This window comes from Bos javanicus, chromosome 24, assembly GCF_032452875.1.
Source record: "Bos javanicus breed banteng chromosome 24, ARS-OSU_banteng_1.0, whole genome shotgun sequence".
NCBI lineage: Eukaryota > Metazoa > Chordata > Mammalia > Artiodactyla > Bovidae > Bos > Bos javanicus.
In genome coordinates this window covers 57050203-57067965 of record NC_083891.1, presented here as the reverse complement: position 1 = coordinate 57067965, position 17763 = coordinate 57050203, and the positions used below count along the sequence as shown (strand labels likewise).

Here is a 17763-nt window from a genome sequence, read left to right as displayed (position 1 = left end):
TAACGGAGTAATTACCATTGCCTGGGGAGCTGGAGCTGGACTGTCATGACACAGAATTAAAGCATGATAGCAGAAGAAAAGAATTCTGAAGAATGTGGCTTTTGTGTTTGAGATGTTTTGACAAGCTTATTATCTTAATATTTCATGAATATTGAAAAAATACTGGTGGGAAGGAAGAAATTCAGAGTCAAGACTTAGTTAAGACCCCAGATAACATAAGGAGACCCCCTTCATGGAAAAATTACTGGATGAGTTTTCGTGTGTGTCATGCTCTCTAGCAGAGGAGCCAGCAAACTTTATAATGTATAGAGTCTAAGAAAAAGATTTTTCCCACATTGCAGTTTCTGCATTTGTAAAAGAGGGATACCTAAAGAATCTCAGGTCTATGGATGACCTTGAGAAAGTCACCTACTCAGTCTTCAGGCAAGATCCCCAGAGAAGCAACTCTGACATCCTTTGATGATCCATTCAGTTCCAATCAATCCACTGAGATTCTGGAACCATAGGGAGTTAGTATTCATACTGACTTGGTGCCTTCAAAAGATGTGCCAGTGGCAGTCAGCTCTGCCCACGGGCTTCACTCTGATCCAGTCACTGCCTCATGCAGCTGCTGGTCTTTTCTTTGTGACTCTAGACTGAACTAAGAGTTTGGCCCTTGCACTTGGCTCTTTTGAATACCCCCAGGCCTCCTTATGTTATCTGGGGTCTTAACTAGGTCTTGACTCTGAATTTCTTCCTTCCCACCAGTATCCCCTCAGCTCACACCATTTCAACGCCTACCAGCCTGACTTCTGGTTGCCAGCCGCTGCCTCTTTGTAGGAGGACCCTCTCCAGCTAACAGGGCCTGCTCTGCTCAAGCTTGCAGCAGGCTGGAAGTGCCAAGGAGGTAATGGTTCCAGGAGCACTCATAGGAGTGGCTGACAAACGTTCTAGCAACCTTACTTTTGGGTAGGCCCCGTCTGAGACACATACTGTCTTCCAGAGCCCCCGGGGATGTTAAGCTCCAGTTGTCTATACATTAGTAACTTGCTTGATAAAGGACACCCTTCTCTTCCTTATCTCACTTGCCCATCTCCCTACTTGAGTTTCCTTGGATTCGCTCCCAAATAAACTACTGCATACAGACTCCTGTCTCAATGCTTGTTTCTGGGGAAGCAAGACTAACATAAGAATCTCAAATTGACCATGTCCAGAACGATTCCTTTTTTTTCTTTTTTAATCGAAGTAGAGCTGATTTACAATGCTGTGCTAGTTTGAGTGCACAGCAGTGGTTGCTTCTTATACATATTGTTTTTCCAATTCTTCCCCATGACAGGTAATTACAGTACTTTGCATACAGTTTCCTGTGCCATACGGTAGGTCCTTGTTTATTAGATATATAATAGCCCATGTCTGCTAATTCCAAACTCCTAATTGATCCCTCTCCTTTGCCCTTAGGTAACCGTAAGTTTGTTTTCTGTGTCTGAGTTTACTTCTGTTCTGTAAACGAGTTCGTTTGTATCATCTTTTAGATTCCACAAACAAGTGGCCTCATATGGTCTTTGTCTTTCTCTGTCTGGCTTACTTCACTCAGTGTGGTGATCTCCAGGCCCATCCACGTTGCTGCAAATGGCTCTATCAGATTGATTCTTAACTCTCCTTTGTCCCTCTGTCCTCAACTCACACATTCTCACACCTAGAATATTTCTTAGTCTTCCCCCACCTGAAGCTCCAACCATCACCCTCACTGGACAGCCTACAAACCTAGAAGCCATCCTGAGCTCTGCTGTTAACCTCAGATCTATATCCAACTGATCGACAAGACCCACTGGCTCTGCCTCCAAGGTTAAACCCCAAACTTGACTGCTTCTTCCCAGCTTCACTGCCATACACCTAATCCAGGTTTTGGGGTCCCACCCCTCCCTGCTACAATTGCGCCTACTGTTTCCCCACCTAACACGCTGCAGCCAGAGTGATCTTTGAAAGAGTAAATAAATCCTGTTACTCTCCTGCTTACAGCCCTCAAATAGCTCCCATTGCTCCTGGAACAAATGTGAAACTCAGAGGCCAGAGGCTGCCTCTCCTTGTCTTCCAGTACATTCTCTCTCACGCCTTGGTATGTCTCCTTCCCACTGCACGCCTGCACCCAGAGAACTCTAATCTTGGGCTGTTGTATTTGCTGTTCCCTACATCTGGAGTGCTCCCTGCGTGTATTATATTTCATCCTTGTGCATGCTGTGTCATACCACTGAGATCCCTCTTCAGAAGTGAAGGACTTTTTCCCCAGCTGCCGAAAGTGTTTCCTTCCGGCAGACGGCCCTCAGCTGTCAGCCCCTTTGGGAGTTACCTCAGCCAAAGGGAGCTGCCTCTCCCAGGGTCATGTTTCCTTTATGGAACAGCCCGCATTTAATGACTGATGGGACGCAGAGGCACAAAGGCCTGCCTCCCTGATCCCAACTCAAGGCAGCTCTGAAAGGCCATCTCAGCCCCAGGGCCCCCATGGGGTTGGCTGGGGCCTTCAGTGGGACAGCATCTGGCTCAGCCCGCCACCCCGCCTCCCCCACCCAGTGCTGCTTCTTTCCATTCCATTCCATGGGTGTCCATCCCAAGAGCACACCCTCATCAACACTGTGTCTGCTAATCTCAGTCTGCAACCCAGCTGGCAGCACATCACTGAAACATGAGCCCAGAACCATGCTTTCAGGCCTCGCAGGTAGTGCTAGCAGTTAGCCTGCCTGCCAGTGCAGGTAGACTTAAGAGACGGGGTTCGATCCCCGGGTGGGGAAGATCCCCCGGAGGAGGGCATGGCAACACACTCCAATATTCTTGCCTGGAGAATCCCATGGACAGAGGAGCCTGGCGGGCTGCAGGGTCACACAGAGTCAGACACAACTGAAGTGACTTAGCACACATGTATGCATCATGTCTTCAGAGGCCTGACCATCCAATCTCTCCCAGTACTGAATGAATAAGTACAGATCAATACTCATGAAACCAGTACAGAATAATGTTCCACAGCAGTAAACGTCAAGAGGGGGTGCAAAGTAATGGTGCGGAGAGAGATCACAGAAGAGGGACTTTGGGGAGGCAAGATGGCTGAGCAAAGCTTCATGGAAGGGCAGGCACTTACCACCATCCTGGTGAACTCTTGAGTTGACATGTCTAGAGTCTGGATTCTTCCCTCCTCTCCTCCAGCTAGACTCTGGACGAGAATGACTTCAATCCTGCCCTTCAACAGGGATGACTTGATGGGCACTTGAATGGCACTGGTTCCTGATAGATCAAGTCATCGATGACCACGTCAAGGGCATCTTGATGGTAACACCATAGCTTTCACTACCCTGTTAGGGGAAGTGATAAAAGGGACTTTTATCCATTTTATGAAGGGCTTTTTTTTTTTTTTGCATGTTGGTATCAGAATGCTAGGATCATATGAGCAAAGCAGGTTTATGCATTGGTGAAAAAACTGGCTGCCTTTGCCCTTCTCCAGCAAAACACTGTGTGTGTGTGTGTGTGTACTCAGTCTCTCTGTCATGTCCAACTCTCTGTCATTCCATGGACTGTAGCCCACCAGCCTCCTTGGTCCACGGGATTCTCCAGACAAGAATACTGGAATGGGTTGCCATTTCCTACTCCAGGCGATCTTCCCCACCCAGGGACTGAACCCACATCTCTTGTGTCTCCTGCACTGGTGGGAGGATTCTCTACCACTGAACCATCTGGCAATGCTAATTCCAAATTCAATTCTTCTTCTTACATAGCACACTTCCCGGCCACTTCTCTGTAGCATTAATTGGTGTATACTGAAAAACGCAAACTCATTTCAATACCAGCCTGAGCAAAACAAAAGAAGGGCACATCAACCGTGAGATAATAAGTCTGCAGATGAACTAGTGGGTGTTTTTCTTCTTTTTTTTTTTTTAAATCAGCCACTAATATGTATAACACTCAATGAGTGAAAAGTACTTATTGAATATCTATGGGTCCAACATTTTCTTTGATCAACCACTAACTTGTATACTAATCAGTCAGTGACAAGTATCTGTTTGCTATCTCTGTGTTGGGTATCCTTGCTCTCCTCCATTACCACTGACAACTGAAGATACACTGAGTAAATATTGATGTCTGGCAGATTGATTACACGATTAGCCTAATTGAGATGAATAAGTAAAATTTATGCTTCATGTAAATTGACTAAGCATTATTGTCTCCTATTTTAGTGGACTCATGTTTATAACCTGGCACAGAATATGCTGAAAAGGCAAGGAATCCACTCTAGTTTTTAATATGTGGTTCTTGTGCCCTGATGCTGGGAAGGATTGAAGGCAGGAGGAGAAGAGGATGACAGAGGATGAGATGCTTGGACGGTATCACCGACTAGATGAACATGAGTTTAAGCAAGCTCCAGGAGTTGGTGATGGACAGGGAAGCCTGGCGTGCTACAGTCCATGGGGTTGCAAAGAGTCGGACAGGACTGAGCAACTGAACTGAACTGAACTTGTGCCCTACCCTACCCTATGGCCCTGATGCCATGTGATGTTTAGAGAATGTGAGACCTGAGTTCAGTCGGGTCTTCTGTAGAAAATGAAAATGGGCCATTGCTCCAAGAAGGGCTGGCCAAGAGCATTCCCATATGTATGCAATGGGTCTGGCTGCAGAGTACACTATTGTCAGCTAAACTTGGAAATTTGCTTTAACCAGGGCAAAAGCAGGAGCCTCCAACCCAGCTGCTCTAGCAGTTGCAGCAGAAGGGCAGCCACGTGGCCCTTGGCTCAAAAGTGCTTCCAAATTGTTGCTGGCAGAGCTGACCACCTGGACCACAGGCCAAGGAACGCATTATCTCCCATATGTGCTAAAGCAAATGAATTACTAATAACGTGGCTGGATTTCTGATCTCAGAGTGCTTTCTCCAGCGCTCTAGCCCTGCCACAGTGTAAAAAGATTTCAGAGCATTAAGAACTATATTTTTTCCAAATAACGTTTCCTTTCCACAAATTAAAACTACTGAGCATTTGTTTCAACAGGTTTTGAATGTTGGCCCAGTCTGCCATTAAGGTGCATATGCATAGCTCTGCTTAAAGAGAGGTGCCCTGAGGTCTCTCTTCACAGACTTGTCAGCTGCCTAGCCCAGAACGTAAACAGGGAAGAGACAGGTGTCCAGGGGACACTAATTTGCGTTTCTCTGATTACTAGTGAGACTGAGCTTCTTTTTATGTGAGAATTACCATGTGTATTGTGTATCCTTTGTGTAAAGCCCTAAGCCTTGTCCAAGAAACAGAATATGCCTCTGTAAAGTAAGATAGCTACAGTTTCTCAAGTATAGATGAAAGACAAAAAAAATGAGCTCAAGTTGTTGCTGGAGTTGGACTGGTATAGCATATGCATTTGGGGACTTGTTGCTGCTGCTGCTGCTGCTAAGTCGCTTCAGTCATGTCCGACTCTGTGCGACCCCATAGACGGCAGCCCACCAAGCTCTCCCGTCCCTGGGATTCTCCAGGCAAGGACACTGGAGTGGGTTGCCATTTCCTTCTCCAATGCATGAAGGTGAAAAGTGAAAGTGAAGTTGCTCAGTCGTGTCCGACTCTTAGCGACCCCATGGACTGCAGCCTACCAGGCTCCTCTATCCATGGGATTTTCCAGGCAAGAGTACTGGAGTGGGGTGCCATTGCCTTCTCCAGGGACTTGTTACAGAAGTAATATTCTAAAGGTTGCATGGATACAGATGAATTCAAACTTGAACAGAAGATAAATCTGTAGAGAGCATTTCTCACAGACAACTCCGATCTAGAATATGAAAATCCAGATCTAGAGGCAGATTTATTTAGTGATTATTTGCTTACAGATAGTTTTACCAAAGGGGTCTCATAATATAGGGCTTCGCTGATAGCTCAGTGGGTAAAGAACCCTCCTGCAAGGCAGGAGACACAGAAAACAAGGGTTCAATCCCTGGGTCAGGAAAATCCCCTGGAGGAGGAAATGGCAACTCGCTTCAGTATTGGAAAATCCCATGGACAGAGGAGCCTGGTGGGTTACAATCCATGGGGTAGCAGTATTGGCTCCACTGTGTGTATTTAAAATAGAATCCCAATTTAGAACACACAGTGTTAAGAATGTATCTGATATATCTGATACATAAACAGGTTTCCTAAAATATTTGCTTTTCTTAGAGGTAAAGCTGTTGCATTTTTAAAGAGGCCCATGGAGATGGGAAATGATACAGGGTATCTTTTCCACTTTTCTCTCCCCTTTTCAAACTATAATAGAAATGGATAAAGGGTTAATGTCCTGCCTTCTGGTAGGCACAGAATTACTGCTGGGATCAACCTGAGTGTGATCCATCCTGGTTCCCCAAACTGCTGACAGCTCCACCCTGAATTCTCCAGGATGCACACCTAGTCAGCATGTGGCTTCCTAGTCTTGGTTAATGATGGTCAGATCCTCTCCGCAACAAAGCTTCTCTACCCAGGCTGTGCCTGAAGTTCATGGTCACCCCTGGAATCTCAGAAGCATGATATAGAAACAATCTGAACCTGAATCCCAGTTGCATAATTTTCCTCCAAGGCCCTCCCTGTTATCCACAGACAGGGTCCTCAATTGCTCTCTAACTCCCTGCATGCATGTATGCTATGTCGCTTCAGTTGTGTTCTATTCTTTGCCACCCTATACACTGTAGCCCGCCAGGCTCCTGTCCAGGGGATTCTCCAGGCAAGAACAATGGAGTGGGTTGCCATGCCCTCCTCCAGGACATCTCCCCTCCGAGGGATTGAACTCCCATCTCTTTCATCTCCTGCACTGGCAGGCACGCACTTCCCTTGTGGCTCAGCTGGTAAAGAATCCACCTGTGATTCGGGAAACCTAGGTTCAATCCTTGGGTTGGGAAGATCCCCTGGAGAAGGGCTACTCACTCCAGTATTCTGGCCTGGAGAACTCCATGGACTGTATAGTCCCTGAGGTCACAAAGAGTTGGACACGACTGAGCAACTTTAACTTCATTCTTTACCGCTAATTCCTCCTGGGAAGCCCTCTAGCTCCCTGACTGCCTCAGAAATGTGGCCCCACAGACCTCTGTGCTGGTCTCTGTACTTTCCTGGGGTAGTAGCCACTTTATCTTGGAAATGAAAGCCCTGGACATGAACTTGACCATCAAGAATTGTGTCAGTACCTGAAGTTAGGGGCTTCCCTGGTGGCTCAGAGGTTAAAGCGTCTACCTGCAATGCAGGAGACCTGGGTTCAATCCCTGGGTTGGGAAGATCTGCTGGAGAAGGAAATGGCAACTCGCTCCAGTATTCTTGCCTGGAGAATCCCATGGACGGAGGAGCCTGGTGGGCTACAGTCCACGGGGTCGCAAAGAGTCGGACACGACTAAGCGACTTCACTTTCATCTGAAGTTGGACAGGTTCTCTGTTACCAGGGGGAAGGTCTGCAGGCAGGTTTTAACCCTTCCACATACATGTCATTCTCCTGAAAAGAAGGAGCCATGGCTTCCAGGGACCCAGCGGTATGATAATTTCTAGAACTTTTCAGGTCATGAAATAAATTCTCTCATTTAAAAGTGACATTAAAAAGAAATAAAAGTGACATATAGAATAGCCTTCCCTAGGCTTCTCCTCTGTTTTTCTAGGATTTGTTTAGATTGTCTTTTATTGAGGAGGGCAAATACTTCTATAGCCTGAAAAATGTTTGTTCATTCACTTCTTTAATCATCTCTTTCTGTATTCTATTTTTGTTAATCTTCACAATTTAAAATTTTTGGCTCTTTAATATCCCTGATTTGAAGTGTGAGCTCAATTAATTTTTTTACTTATTGATCTCTAGCCCCACAGATATCATTATTTTAGGAATATCTCTTCATCGTTTTGTTTGATTTCTTCATAGTCCAGATTTTATGTTTCTTTCAGAATCTATTCCATTTCTATTTTGTTCTGTTGGTCTAGGCTTACGTTTCAGAATCAATCCCCAAGATTCTATTTTGACTCTTTCCATGTTACAATAAAATCGATGTTCAGGTAAAATTTGTTCTCTTTCACTGTTCCTTTTATAAGCATTCTCTTTATTTTCCCAGATGAATTTTACACTTATTATATGAAGTTCTGAAAAATATGCAATTCGAATTTTAATTGGAATAGAGTTAAAACTGATTTACAATTGGAGAGAATTAGTATCTTTACAGCATTTCCTCCTCCTCGAAAGAACATGGTGTTTTACCCCAACTGCTTGGATGATTCAGTTATATTTTTGCCTAATTTTAGGAGCACTAGACTATTTTAATTGTATTTTCTTTTTACATCTGATATTGAAGTTTGAAGATGGCTCTCATAATCAGACATATTAATGAACTTTTAAGTAGTCCTTACTAATGTTTGTGTTGACTTCTTTGGGTATATTAGGAATGCATTTTTGCCAGTTGAAATAATCTTTTTATTTCTTTTCCTAGGATTTTAAGCTCTCCTAGGCCTTTCTTACCAGGTCTCATGGTTTTAACAACCAGCTCTATGCAGAGGAAAAGATGAAGGCTGATTGTTAAGGACCAATTATTTAACATAATGGGATCCTGAAGAGAAAAATGACCCAGAAGTCAAGGGAAGGATAATTTCAAGGTAGGAGATTTGACCCCAAAATTCCACCTCTCAGAATCTCCCTTAAAATAACTAAAAACATGGACAATATTTTGATGTGTGAGGCTGTTCAGAGTACTACTTATCAAAGTCAAAATTGGAAAAACAACCTAAATGAATTATAAATAGGAAATAGTTAAAATACGACACTCCATGTGATAGAACTACATGTGCATTAAAAATAATGCAAGAAGTGTTTAATCACTTAAGAAAATGGTCATGAATTGTTTATTTAAAAGACAAGACATGAACTCTATATAATGTGATCCCAGTAATGTAAACTGCAAATATAAATATGCATGCACAGAAGAAAGATATGTTACTTGTGGTTTTCTCCAGGTTCTGGCATGGTGACACATTTTCTACAATGAGCATATGTTACTTCATGATGAAAAAGAATTCTACTATAGACCTAATGGTTGTGCCCCACCCCCCAAATTCATATGCTGAAGTCTAACCCCCAATGTGATGGTTTTTGGAGGTGGAGCTGTTAGCAGATCATTAGGCCATGAGGCTGCAGCCCTTATAAATACGAGGAATGCCCTTATTAGAAGAGACACCAGAGGAATAATGATCTAATTCTCTCCATCACCTGAGGACATAGAAAGAAGACAGGTTCCTGCAAACCAGAAAGTGTAGCCTCACTAGAAACCAGATCCACCAGTGTCTTGATCTTGGACTTCCCAACCTCTATGCTGTGAGAAATAAATGTTTGTTGTTTAAGCTACTCAGTCTCTGGTATATTTGTTAGAGCAGCCCAAATGGACTAAGACAAACACCATATTTTTTTTAGTAATACAAAAAGTAGAGGCTTCCCAGATGGTGCAGTGGTAAAGAATCTACCTGCCAATGCAGGAGATGCAAGAGACGTGGCTTTGATTCCTGGGTTGGGAAGATCCCCTGGAGAAGGAAATGGAAACCCACTGCAGTATCCTTGCTTAGAAAATCCCACAGATAGAGAAGCCTGGTGGGCTACAGTCTAGTTGGTCGCAAAGAGTCGGACATGACTGAACACAACACACACACACACATGCACAAAAAGTAGAAGAGTGAGGAATAGACAGTCAAGGGATAAGAAGAAAACAGACCCCAGGATTTAGCCATTAGAGTTAAGTCACTAGCATTTCGGTCAGGTGCTATGGGCATGAAGGAGAAAGTCCTGTGCCCTTGATTAAGCACCTAAACTCTGATTAAGCACCTAAATCTTATGAGGCTGAAAACCCTCTGGACCTGCTAGGGGCAATTTTATTCTTAGGGGCAGGATAGGTGTGATAGATTCAAGATGGCTGCACATACTTTGCTTCTCCTCCAACTGACATCACCCCTTAAACCTGGGTTGGCTTTCCGTGTCTTCCTTCCTCAGTAGGGACCTCCCTGGTGGCTTAGATGGTAAAGTGTCTGTCTACAATGCAGGAGACCCAGGTTCAATCCCTGGGTTGGGAAGATCCCCTGGAGAAGGAAATGGCAATCCACTCCAGTACTATTGCCTGGAAAATCCCATGGACAGAGGAGCCTGGTAGGCTACAGTCCATGGGGTGGCAAAAGAGTCGGACACGACTGAGTGACTTCACTTTCACTTTCCTCAGTAGAGTGCAGTGGAAGTGACATTCTGGAACCTCCAGAGTTTAAATCATGAGCAGCAGTTAGTTTCCACCAGGTCTCTTAGAATTCTGAGGGAGCCCTGAGGAGCTGAGAGAGAAGTCCAACTATCCTGCTGTAGCGGGGGCCTCCTCAGCCCCAACCCGAGGCATGATGGGCCCTTCCCTCCGTGGTGCCAGCCTGCATTAAGCCAGTGGCTGCTCCCCCACACCTCTCTGCCCAGGGCCGCGCCTAGTCCACCAGGCTGGCCCACCCCTGCCACCCACCCGCTGTCCAAGCAGGCAGGCGGGAACTCCTCTCTTGGGACGCCAGATCTGGGGCCACCTCATCAGTCATGGGCTGGCTTGGGGGGCCAGTGGCAGGCTGAGCCCAGGGCGCCTGTGACGTCTGACAGGGATACCTTTCAACGGTCTCTGTGTGGCTACCATGATCTCCACTGCCTGCATACCTCGCTCCTGTGAGGAAGGACAAGGATGCCGGAGCGGCTGGGTACTTCTTCAGACCCGCCTCTTTCTGGAGTCTCACCTTTCTGCTCCAGGTGCAGTGGCAGGGAGGTGAACACGAGCTGCAGTGGCCCTGCTCCATCACTGGTTGGTGCCACAGTGCGCCCCTCCCCCAAGCAAGCGACCGTTAGTGAGTAACTGTTAGCCACGACCCTTAGTGGTCCTGCTCCACCATTGGCCGGTGCCACAGTGGCCCCGCCCCCTCCCTCGTATATAAAAGGAGCCCAATTGGCCTGAACGAAGATGGTTTCGCTTTCATGGTTTCGCTAGCATCTGAGATGCTAGTCTGCCGTTTTCTCAGTCAGCTAGCTTTCACTTAAAGCTAAATGGCTAAAGCTAAATTTAGCTAAAGCTAAAATGACTTCCAATTAAAGTCATTATTCCTTGTTCTTTTTTTTTTTTTAATTTAATTTTATTTTTAAACTTTACATGATTGTATTAGTTTTGCCAAATATCAAAATGAATCCGCCACAGGTATACATGTGTTCCCCATCCTGAACCCTCATCCCTCCTCCCTCCCCATAGCCTCCCTCTGGGTCGTCCCAGTGCACTAGCCCCAAGCATCCAGTATCGTGCATTGAACCTGGACTGGCAACTCGTTTCATACATGATATTTTACATGTTTCAATGCCATTCTCCCAAATCTTCCCACCCTCTCCCTCTCCCACAGCAATCCCACTGCTGGGCATACACACTGAGGAAACCAGAAGGGAAAGAGACACGTGTACCCCAGTGTTCATCGCAGCACTGTTTATAATAGCCAGGACATGGAAGCAACCTAGATGCCCATCAGCAGATGAATGGATAAGAAAGCTGTGGTACATATACACAATGGAGTATTACTCAGCCATTAAAAAGAATACATTTGAATCAGTTCTAATGAGGTGGATGAAACTGGAGCCTATTATACAGAGTGAAGTAAGCCAGATAGAAAAACACCAATACAGTATACTAACGCATATATATGGAATTTAGAAAGATGGTAACAATAACCCTGTGTACAAGACAGCAAAAGAGACACTGATGTATTCCTTGTTCTTGCAACTCATCACCCTACATCTCGGCCTGTCCTGCGGCAAGCAGAACGAGCTTGGGCTCAAGTAACACTGTCACTCCTATGATGGGAGAAGTCTCCTGTGGGGCTCCACTCAACAGTGCCAGCTGAACCCAGCCTTTCAACCATCTCTGCTAAGGCAACAGATGTGCAAGAAAAGCCATCCTGGATCCCTTCAACCCCATTCCCACCATACCTCTTCTGCTGCTGCTGCTGCTGCTGCTAAGTCGCTTCAGTTGTGTCCGACTCTGTGCGACCCTATAGACGGCAGCCCACCAGGCTCCCCCGTCCCTGGGATTCTCCAGGCAAGAACATTGGAGTGGGCTGCCATTTCCTTCTCCAATGCATGAAAGCAAAAAGTGAAAGTGAAGTCGCTCAGTCATGTCCGACTCTTAGCGAGCCCATGGACTGCAGCCTACCAGGCTCCTCCATCCATGGGATTTTCCAGGCAAGAGTACTGGAGTGGGTTGCCATTGCCTTCTCCGATATCTCTTCTAGTGATTACTAAATGACCTCTACAGATAACACAGAAAATGGAAGAATCACCCCGCCACACCCTGCTCGAATTCCTGACACATATTTGGGAAATATTATGTTGTTTCAAGCTAGTACATTTGGGTTAGCTTTTTATGCAGCAATAGATAACTGAACAGTGGGATGTATCTATTTTTGTAAGAGTTGTTCTTTATTTGGGTAGAAAAGTTGCTGGGCTTCTTTTCTTGGTGAGTTTCTTTCTGGCATCTATACGAATCATGTACCTTGGGTACTTCTGGTACCTCTTGTAAGAATTCTAATTTTCACAAGCTTCAGCCTCTTAAATCATCCCTTAAAATTTCTCCCAGGAAAATCTCCATGCCTTTCTTCTACAGTGACTATCTGCTAGTGGCTTTATTTGAATTGAAATTAGATAGTAATCAAAAGATTTGAATGAGGGCAGAAAGGTGCTCTGGAAAGGAAGGTGCCACATGAAAATGCCTGGAGAAATTTCCCAGCACTGGCAGCGTGCTGGCCCCAGTCAGGACGGTGAGGCTGGATCAAGGGGTGGTTAGGGTTCTGGAACAAGCTCTCTCATTGTCCCCATTGTAGAGACCTGCTCTGTGTTTGGATTATTTTTACCGCTCCTCTCCCCACCACCTGCAATGAATTCCCTAAAAGGTATGACGTGCACCTCTGGTCATTGAGTTGTTAGAGTCCAGTGGGTCCCCAGCCGTCATCTAATCCCACCCCCTCATTTTACAAAAGAGGACACGTAGGTCTGAAATGGATGGAGGTATTCTAGATTATAGTTTGTAACAGGCAGAGAAGTGGCAAAGAGCCCAATCTGCTGACACCAGACATGCACAAGTGTGTCTGTTTTTATGTTTGTGTGTCCAAGTTCTCACACACCCTTACATACTGTCAGTACATGATGAGAAATGGTGCATGCGTGCATGCTGGGTTGGGTCCAACTCTTTGTGACCGCGTGGACTGTAGCCCGCCAGGCTCTATCCTTGGGATTCTCCAGGCAAGGATACTGGAGTGGGTTGTCATTTCCTCCTCCAGGGGATCTTCCTGCCCCAGGGATCAAACTTGCGTCTCTTGTGTCTCCTGCACTGGCAGGCATATTCTTCATCACTGAGCCACCTGGAAAGCCCCGAGAAGAAATGGGAAGATAATAAATCTTCATTTTTAGCACGCAATCAGTAGGTTCATCGCCTGCTGGTTTACTAACTTCCCCTACCAACAATAAATATAAGGTTCTTCCTCACAATTGCTTATCAATAGGCAGAGACTTATTTGACTAGAGTCAGGTGGGCCTGAATAGAACCGAGTCTTAAGGGGAAAAGGGAAACTTCAGAGCTGGTGGGAAAGAAGAGCCCCCTCTTCTTGCCACCCTCCAGAATCTGGGCAGTGGAGGCCCTGCCTCTGCAGCTTGGCCCTGCCCTGGTAGCACCTGTTATTTTAAGGCTTTTGGAACTGCTATCAGGACATTGTGTTTGCTGGGAACATGCTCTGAAAAAAATCTTGCTCTGGGTACATGTCTTCTGTCAACCATATGTTGTTCTCTCTTTTCAGTTTCCGAATATGAATGTGCAGCTCTTTGTGTGAACTAACAAAGAGTTACAGATGGAAAGATTCAATAGGTAATATTTACAACCAGGCTAATTTTCTTAATGGAGCTGCTGCAAGAATTTCCTTTTTGAAACTCTTCTGGTGGTTTATCTTTACAGAGCTTGTCATCTATTTCAAGCTTTTGTTCACCCTAAGTCCATGACTGAGACCAGAAAAAAATTAGCAACACTTTATACTCCCGGTCTTTCAAATTCTCTATGAGATTTTAGATTGAGCAGCAAGAGGTACTGAATTTTTATTGACAGCTATCTCTAAGAGGTGTACTTTTTTACTCAGAATACTTCAGTATGCTTCCAAGTTGAGGCCTAAGATGGTTCATGCATGCTGTTTTTAAAACTTAAGTGATTCTGAGATAATATAACCATTTCAAACAAATGTCAAATGCTTATGGCCCAGAAACTAGGTGAACTCTTCTCCGTTGCCTGCTCCTTCCCCCACACGCTGTGCTGATGGGAAATGACAGGTTTATCCTCTTTGTTCAGACCTTGTTTATTTTGCAGCACTTTGTTGTCTCTTTGTTCAGATCTTGTTTGGTTTTGCAGCACAAACATTTTGTTTTACGTTCCAGACAGCATCTGGTACAAAATCTCAGCCGGTGTCTGTGTTACCTGGGCAAAGGAGACTGTGCGAGCGCCCTTGGAGGCCCGTAAATTCACTCTGCAAACACTACCATAACCAGCTCTCTGGGGCTTCCCTGGGGATGCACCATTCTGGAAATAAATCTGAATAAAAAGAATAAAATAAAGAACTTACAGTTGTTTAAGGCAATGATCTTGAAAGTGTGAAGAAAGTGAAAGCTCAGTCATGTCCGACTCTTTGCGACCCTATGGGCTGTATGTAGCCCACCAGGCTCCCCTGTTCATGGAATTCTCCAGACAAGAATACTGGAGAAGGTTGCCATTCCCTCCTCCAGGGGATCTTCCCAACCCGGGGATCAAACCCAGCTCGCCTGCATTGCAGGCAGATTCTTTACCATCTGAGCCACCCAAGGCAATGATCTTAGCTAAATTTAATACCAAAGAAAAGACTAGTGAAATAAAGACTGTAATTATTTTGGCCTTCCATATTTATTGAGAGTTTCTCAACTGTGGTCACCTGAGAAGTTCTCTCTTACCAAACCCTGTGAGTCTTCACTGATAAAGTAAGTTAACAAACCTGTTTGGCTCAGCAAAAGCAATGTTCTTATGATTTATCATTTTACACCAGCACATATACGCACAGGTGGACTCAGTAGACCCTGCTTCATTTTGCAAACACACAAGTAAAGCGACTTCATCTAAACTGTTTAGAATGCAACACTGTGAAAAGAAGAAGTTAAAACATCAAACATAAGGATTTTTTAGGCTAGAGAACCTGCAGTTGGCAATGCTTTCTGGGAAAAATGTGATATAACATTCGTGGAACTATTTTAAAATTTAATCAAGGATTTCAGATCCCAAATTTTGGGGGAACTGACTCAATCTTGGAAGCGTTCTCTGCACTGATAGGAATTGAACTGGAGATCTGAGGACACTGGGGTCCAGTCCAACCCCAGGAAGAGTGCTGTGCAGAACCAAGAGGGGCGCATGGAAGTCAAAGTGAAGTTGCTCAGTCATGTCCGACTCTTTGGAACCCCATGGGGGCTACCAGGCTCCTCTGTCTGTGGGACTTTCCAGGCAAGAGTACTGGAGTGGGTTGCCATTTCCTTCTCCAGGGGGTCTTCCTGACCCAGGGATTGAATCCTGGTCTCTTGCATTGCAGGCACATGGCCTCTGCCAAATACAACAGCCTTGACCCTGGAGCGCTGTCTGAAGGCAGGGGCCTGCCCTGTTAGGTTATTCGATATTATTCGATAAATTTATCGTCCTTAATTCTGACATGGGGTGTACCGTCAAACTCGCTCTGGTACAAGTTATATGCATGAAACAGAAGTCTCTTTCAGCTTCAGCACAAGATTACTTTGCCAGTTTGGCATTCGAGGGATCGGAATCTGAAAAATAATATAATGTTATACTAGTAAAATTCACGATAGAGGTTAATAGAAAGTTAACCTTTTGGGTGGAGGAGCAGCCAACACAGGGCTGGGGAGTGAGGAGCAGCAGGTGTGCTGGTACACATTTAACAACTGCTCTCTAGAAAAATACATGTCTCTGTGTTTTGTCAATTTTACTGATAAAATGGATGTGTAGCACCCAGTTTACAAATAATACTAACATATACAATACTCGATTATATATTTCATATAGCCATCTGAGTCTCACAAAAGTTTTTGTTGTTTTTTGCCAAGTCCTTATATTCAGTCACCTGCAGTTGTAAGCCAACCATTTTTTGGTAAGTGGAGTTACATTCCAATCCACTATTTTTTCGATAAATTTATCGTCCTTAATTCTGACATGGGGTGTACCGTCAAACTCGCTCTGGTACAAGTTATATGCATGAAACAGAAGTCTCTTTCAGCTTCAGCACAAGATTACTTTGCCAGTTTGGCATTCGAGGGATCGGAATCTGAAAAATAATATAATGTTATACTAGTAAAATTCACGATAGAGGTTAATAGAAAAATCTTTGTAAGTAATTTCTTTATGTAATTTTAGAAATGAAATTAATTTTAAACTAAAACACTCGCCTTATTTTTCAGTTTATACCTCTGAATCAGCATGACTTGCTGTTTCTTCAAAGCCCACCATCAGTTTTAGAATTCTATCATCAACAACCATGTCATGAAGTCAGACTATGGCTAAATGCTTGGTTACTACTCAATTCAGCGAACGAGTTGCTCACATCACTGATGGATGAGTGTAATTCTAACATGAATGTTGGTTAATATTTTCATGTGCTTTGACATAAGATGAAAGTGAAACAATCAGCACAGATACTAGAATTTCATTCATTTATCATGACATGAGTGACTTCCCTGCTGAATCAACTATTTCTGTTCCTGGGGAGGCTTCTGATAAACAGTAGGCTATTAGCAGTTAATTTTGAGGGAATCAAAAGTTACAAGTGGGTTTTCCACTGCACAGGAGTGGGCACCACTAACTCCTATGCTTTTCAAGGGTCAACTGTAGTTTGATTGGGGTAATTTCACAGTGTACACTTTTTTTTTTTAATGCGGACCATTTAAAAAGTCTTTTATTGAATCTGTTACAATGTTGCTTCTGTTTTATGTTTTGATTTTTTGGCCATGAAGCAAGCAGGATCTCAGCTTCCCGATCAGGGATAGAAGCCATACCCCCTGCATTGGAAGGTGAAGTCTTAACCACTGGACCACTGAGGATATCCTTCACAATGTATACTTTCCTTTTCATAATTTTTGCAACTTTTTACTATTCTTTTAAATAATTTCCTATGTTTTTCAACCCTTCTACAATTACATGGATCATTTTAAAAATCATAAAAAATTTTAAATGCCAATTTTCTTAACTTCTTTTTAAAATATTTTTATTGATATATAGTTGATTTACAATGTTATATTTCAAATGCTCATTTTGGCTTATCATTCTGAACAGAGAGTTTGTTAATTTAAGTATTGAAAGCATTTCTTCAAGGGAATGGTCCTCCAATTTTATAAAAAGAAGTAATAAAAGGAAAGATTCAGTTTATCAAAATTGACTTTACAGTCAAATTTGTAATGTGAACAAAAATAGTTATGCACAGAACTTTGCATTAGATACAGTAAAAATAGAGACTAATAGGAAACAGTTAAAATTACAAGTTTATAACTGGAATCCCATGAAAATCTTCTACAGGAGCCTTTTAAAATGTAAAAGAAGCTGATGCACCACGGAGGAAAGTTTACTCCTTTTGGTGGTGCCTTTGAAACAGGATAATCATCCGTTAGATCCATTCCTCCCGTAACCTGCTTTCACAGACCAAGCTTGTTTTCTGTAACTGTTGTGACAAAAACTTGCCTGCCCTCCAA

General features: G+C 44.0%; 2 long non-coding RNA genes across 4 annotated transcripts in view; one reads left to right on the top strand and one right to left on the bottom strand.

The window, feature by feature from the left end:
• The window catches only part of LOC133237789 (uncharacterized), a 61802-nt gene extending 51072 nt beyond the window's left edge, over nt 1-10730 (bottom strand). For all 3 annotated transcript variants that reach the window (XR_009733356.1, XR_009733355.1, XR_009733357.1), the window contains exons 1-2: nt 10642-10730; nt 3110-3320 (exon numbers count right to left, since the gene is read on the bottom strand). This is a non-coding gene — a long non-coding RNA (uncharacterized LOC133237789). The remainder of the gene's footprint in view (nt 1-3109; nt 3321-10641) is intronic.
• On the top strand, nt 10697-15322 carry LOC133237790 (uncharacterized). The gene is made up of 3 exons (XR_009733358.1): nt 10697-10783; nt 13806-13873; nt 14431-15322. It is a non-coding gene; the product is annotated as an uncharacterized LOC133237790 (long non-coding RNA).
• Nucleotides 15323-17763: the final 2441 nt, after the last annotated feature.